The 5,161-nt window shown below is 53.6% G+C and overlaps 1 protein-coding gene across 1 annotated transcript in view; it reads right to left on the bottom strand.

The window, feature by feature from the left end:
- Positions 1 to 5,161, bottom strand: part of GLI2 (GLI family zinc finger 2) — a 265,521-nt gene that overhangs the window by 259,218 nt on the left and 1,142 nt on the right. The window lies entirely within an intron of this gene.

Below are 5,161 nucleotides of genomic sequence, written 5' to 3'. Positions count from 1 at the left end.
AGAAGGCGGATGGATAGGGCAAAAGGAGGCCTTCGTGGCTCCAGTCACTCGCAAATATGCCTTCTGGAAAAAGTTTTCTGATGCCGCCAAAAGTTTGGTAACGTGGCCCCTCTTCTCCTGGCTTTAGTGAAATGCTCTCAATTCACTCTGCAAACTGTCACCTAAAGTCGAATGAATCCCCTTCTCTTCTCGGAGAAGTGGGTGGGGAGCCACTGGGAAGAGGGAGGGAGGGCCAGCGGCCGTGGGCAGGGAGAAGCGCCTTCCCCAGGTGAGCGCGGGCGCGCTCCGGTCTCCTACCCGGCGCCAAAGGCGCCCGATCTGGATCTGGGCCGCTGGCTTTCTTCCCGAGCCGCCACGAGCAGGGTCCGGCCTGCCGCCACTCGCCGGGGGCGGCCGGTGCGCGGCCAGGACAATGTGGCCATTGTTTGGGCGCCGCAAACCCGGCCGGCGGGCAGGTGGGAGGGACGCGGCGCCGCCGGCGCGCGAGCGGCTCGGGGCGCGGAGGGGTCCCGGTACTCGGGCACCGTCCCGGTGGCCTGGACACGCGGCTTCCCGGAGGCCTCGCAGCCAGCCCTCCGCGGGGCAGAAAATGGAGGGGCGGGGAGACAGAGGAGGGAGCGGAGGGGGAGTGAAATAAAAAGATGCCTAAAGAAAGAGGAGAGGGAGGGAAAGAAAAGACAGGAGCGAGGAGAGAAAGAAGACGTAGGGCGGGGAGAGGCGGGACAGAGAGAGCGAGAGTGAAGACTGGGGGAAAGGAAGATGGACAGGGAGGAGACAAAGCGGGCAGAGAAGGACAAAGCGGGTGTCGGGGAGACAGACAGACAGACGTGCAATCGAATCCGACCCCAGGCTACCCAGGAAGCCGCTACAAAGAGCTAAAGTTCACTCTGTTTCGTAGAGGGAAGCGGCTCCAAAGAACCCAGCCGAGTCAGCACAGCGTAATCACACCAGGGGCTTTGCTTAATTACAGGTCTGAAAGCCGGGGCTGGAGGAAGGGCCCTACTTAACTGTGTCCCGGGGAAGGCCCAGGCACTCGAGAGGTTTGCCAGGGTGAACACAAATATCCCCATCCCTACTCCGCCCCCTAAGCCCAGGGAGCCCCGATCCCAGAGGAACCCGGATCCCGGAGGTCGAGGCTGAGGTCTGCAGCTGGCACAGAACAACCATCAGGATGGAGTGCGGACGGGAGTCCGGGGCTGAGACGGCGCTGGTCAGCCGGGAGGCCCCGCCTCAGCCCGGGGGCAGGGCCACCCCCTCCCCCCTCTCACTCGCTCACTACCTCTCAAGAGGCCAGAGGCCCTCCGCCCAAGGGGGGAAATCAATCCCTTGCTAATGAATAAAAAGTCCCTTTTATTTCACTGCTGTGTTTGGTTCATTAAATTTTCCACAGATTTGCAGAGAAGAAAACGTAATCAATAAACCTTGACAAAAAGTGAACGTGTGAAAAAGGCCGGAGAATGGAAAACTGAGATAAAAGTGATATCCGATCACAGATTTCAAGGCCAGATGACGAGCTGGGGCTGCCGCAGAATCTCAATGGACCATCACCCTTTTTCGGCTTTCCTTCCCTTTGCTGAAACTCTTCTTTCAAGACAATAGGAAATGCACTAAAACTTTTTTCTTATGCTAATGCCTGAAACCGGGCACTCACAGTTAAAACACATTGCCCGGCAACCTGTTTTTGGGGGGCTTTTTATGACACACATGCACACACACAAAACCACATGAACTTATTCACTTTAAACCAAAAATCTCAAAAACAGTTTATATGAACTCTTTGGTCACATCTTAAGTGAGTTATTTTCCCTCACACAGTATGATTTTTAAAAAGCTAGAAGCAGAACACAAGCAACTATATTGAGGGTGCTTTTGTTGATAAAGGAGGTGAGGAAAATAAAATACTAAACAGGCAGAAAGTCTGCTGTTATCACTAGGGTATTCCCCCAGGGGGTTAAACATAGTTTTGTAGGTTTAGGATATTTTGGTCACCCTCCAAACCTAAAAACAATGATCAAAAAAAACATGGAAAGAAAAAAAAAAAAACAATGATCGATGATTTTTTTTTTTTTTTTTATCCTTTGGAGTCCACAGCAAACATTCAAATTCATTTTGGAATACGCAGTATTAAATCTGGTGGCAAGGATTTATTTAAAACCAACGAAGCTGTTGTTCTTTACCAAAAGACATTGCCAAATGACAAAGCCGTCCCAGGACCCCTTCCCAAACCATCTTTTAAACAAACCTGAGGCCACAATTAAAGAGCAGCCTCCCCTCCAGCCTTCTTTAGAAGCCAGTGAGCCTTTATCACTGAAACCGGGCCTATTCTGGTGGCTTGTACAATCACCTCTGTGGCTTCTCTGAATTTTCTGAAATCTAAGAGTGCAGTTTTCCTCTTTGGTATTCTTCACATGTTTCAAGTGTGCACGCCTCTGACACTTACTGAAAAGAAGAAAAGCAGGGAGCTGCTACCCCGGGGAGGGGTTCCTTTTCAAAGGTTCCAGGGGATACAGTTGCAGCCCTCCACGGCTAGGTCCGAGCACCATCCCTGAGCACCAGGAAACAGGGCCTGGCACAGGTAGAACCCCTCTGCATCCTAAAGAAGCAGGACAGGTAGCTCCACCTCCCTGGAGCTGGCCTATGAGCCAGCGTCATGGGATAAAAGGAAATGCGGCTGAACACACTTTTCCCAGGAAAAGGCAGGCTGCCCTACCCCTTGAGTCCATAAAGCTACTGGGCTCGCCTTTTGTGCTTCCACAAGTCAGCTGGGTGTGTAGGGGTCACACAGTCTTTCAAAGTGCCCATGAAAACTGCCTGGTCCCAGTTAGAGGGACTTGCTGGCATCTGTAGGGTGAAGGTTCCTCTGCCTTCCTCTGGGTGGTCAAGAGAGGTCCTGCTGAAAGAAGGGTGTTTTTTAGGCAAATATTCAATTTTGTCAGCCTGCCTGCTGAATCGCCAGGTTGGCTAATCCAACCCTAAGGGCTGTACTGTGTACAGGGCACTTGTGGGAGTACACAAAGCATGAAGCATTTGTGTATCTTTCAGTCTGCAGTGCAAACAAGCCAGCTACAGTACACAGCCTCCAAGACCCCTGCAGCCCGGCAAGGAGTCATTGACAAGCAGCCCTGTAGCCCCCTCTTCCATGAGTGAGCTGGAGCATCCCCAAGAACACACACTGGCCCTCCCAGAACACACACCAGCCCTCCTTTCTAAGGCTGCCCGGCCAGAAGGGCCTCTCTAACCCCACATACCCTTCAAGATGGGCCAAGCCAAAAAGTCCCCTCCAAGGCCACAGGCAGGGTCCATATGAGTTTGGAAGCAGCCTGGGATGCTCTGCTGAAGGGGTCTGAACCCTGTACAAATTCCCCTCCAAACCATTCCCATGAAGAATGATAAAAAAAAAAAAAAGAAAAGAAAACTCTCCCTAACAGTCAGGCCTGCCTTGGTCCTCAGTGAGCCCGGGCCTGATTTGGGAGTGTCTTCCTCCTTCCTATTGGCATTCTCAGCCCACTGACTTTGAAAACAGACTGAGCTGACTACAGTCTCACTCAGATGCCTAGCCAAGGGACAGTCAGGTCACCTGAGGCCTATTTCCTGGGTGAGTGGGGGCCTCACCTCCGTTGGAGTGCTTCCTGCCTGAGTTTAAATCCCCCTACCATCACTAACTAACCTCACGAAATTAGTTTATTTCTCCCAGCAGAGGGGAAATACAAACCATCCTAAATATCACAAACCAGAACTAATTTCTGAAACTCAGACAAGTGACAACTCTCTACATGTTTGGGTCTGACTGGGACCTTAAATCTTGGGGAGAACCCTCAGCCATCAGGGTCGAAGCAGTAGGTCTGAGAAAACGAAAGCAGGAAAGATGAAGGAAGAAAGAGGCACAAGAAGGGAAGAGGTGGGGTCCTGAAGGGATGTATCTGCAGTGGTCTGGATGCCTCCTGCCTCCCTATAGAATCAGTGACCCTGGCCAGACCAGAAGCTGGGGCAAGCCTGAAGGCCACCAGAAGTCAAAGCAGCCAGGCACAGTTAGGGTGCCCATGCCAGCCCTGGGGAGACCAGCCCGGGTAGCTACACAATGAGTTTTTTTTTCCGGGCAGAGGCAAGTGCAAAGTCGCTCTGAGGCCCCCACGGGACAGGGAAGCCACCGAAGAAAGGAAACTCCCAGGCAAGGTAAGGAAGTGGGCGGGGAGGGGGCTTCTGGGTCAGGTGGTAGAACAAACAGATCTCCTCAGGAGATTGGTGACCAGCCCGCCTATTCCGTGGCTTTCCATCGCTGTATATTTTGGATTTCAGCGTTTATTTACTTTCCTTTTTGGCACCGAGCCCCCTGAGCACGCCAATACAATATTTGTTTAAACACTATTTTATGCCGCTTGCGAGGGAACCGTTTACTTTCAAATGCTCCAACATCCCCCTGAGCCTCGTCGGCAAACAGCATATGAGCGTTTTACAACTTCTCCCTTTATCTGGAGCTGTCGGGATTAAACCTTCACACGCCTGGCGAGGACGGCAGGGCGGGGGTCCCGGGACTCGGCCGCGGCCACCGGGCTGCAAAGTCCTCCCAGGAGCCCGAGCGCCGCGCGGGATGCCCTAGCGAGAAGGCAGAGCAGCGCAGTAAAAGATCCCCGCGGCCCAGCACCACACTCCGGGAAAAGGTCGACTCTTCCCCGGCCGGGATCAATTCTGAAAGTCACACCAAAAAGACACAAAAGAGAGGGGAGTGGAGGGAGGCACCCTGCGGGAGATCCAAAGCCCGCGAGCGCCCCTGCGACAGGGCACCCGGGGTGAGGCGCTCCGGCTCCATCTCCAGATCTTCGCGTAGTGGAAGTCGGGTTTCCTAGGAAGTGACAGCAATTACTGTCGGGCTGAAAAGGCACCCAGTTGGGTGCACTTCCAGCGCCCCCTCCCCCGACATGGGGGGCGCGCTCACACACACACACACACACGCACGCGCTCCCTTCCTTCTCCTCCTACCAGCGGCCCCTCTCCCCGGGCCCCGTCTGAGGGAAACGCTCCCCTTTCTAAACCCTTAATAGGATTGGCGCCCAACTCTCTCTGCGCCGCTCCCCATCCATCGCACACAGATCAAGTTGCAGTAGTGGATTTTTCAAATTCCTCAGCAAATATACTTGTTGAGAGATTGCCGGCGGCGCGGGGG

The sequence above is a fragment of the Bison bison genome, unplaced genomic scaffold, assembly GCF_000754665.1.
Source record: "Bison bison bison isolate TAMUID 2011002044 unplaced genomic scaffold, Bison_UMD1.0 scf7180017864471, whole genome shotgun sequence".
Classification (NCBI taxonomy): Eukaryota; Metazoa; Chordata; class Mammalia; order Artiodactyla; family Bovidae; genus Bison; species Bison bison.
This window is presented reverse-complemented; position numbering and strand designations above follow the sequence as displayed.